This window comes from Egretta garzetta, unplaced genomic scaffold (genome assembly GCF_000687185.1).
Source record: "Egretta garzetta isolate BGI_Z169 unplaced genomic scaffold, ASM68718v1 scaffold991, whole genome shotgun sequence".
In the NCBI taxonomy this organism is placed as follows: Eukaryota; Metazoa; Chordata; class Aves; order Pelecaniformes; family Ardeidae; genus Egretta; species Egretta garzetta.
The window spans coordinates 60,005-60,408 of record NW_009258558.1 but is presented as its reverse complement, the minus strand read 5'-3'; positions in this window follow the sequence as shown (position 1 = coordinate 60,408).

Genomic DNA, 404 nt, shown 5'->3' with positions numbered 1-404 from the left:
GCTCCCCCCGGCACAGGGACCGGTGTGCCCGGCCCAGCTCCTCCCCTGGCTTTTAAACAGATGTGGGAACTGAAGCTTGGCCAGGGGACTCAGTGCTTGTCGTTACTGGGAGCACTGGTGGCAGCAGAAGAGCTCCCAGTAACCAGGGGCTGGGGTGGATTCGGTCCTTTGCCACCAAGCAAACAGGACGGCTCCATGCTCACCCTGCCATGGTGGAGAACGAACCGAGAGCCAAGATTTGGGGTCATAAATTGAGATTTGTGGGTCACAAAGCGCAGAGATGGTCTTTGGGCAGGACGTGACCGTCTGCTCAGCACGGGGAGATGTGGGTTTGTTCTGCGGGGACGCCGGGCGTAAAACTCATGGAGGTCTACGCGGAGCCATGCGTGGCAGGGCACAGCTGA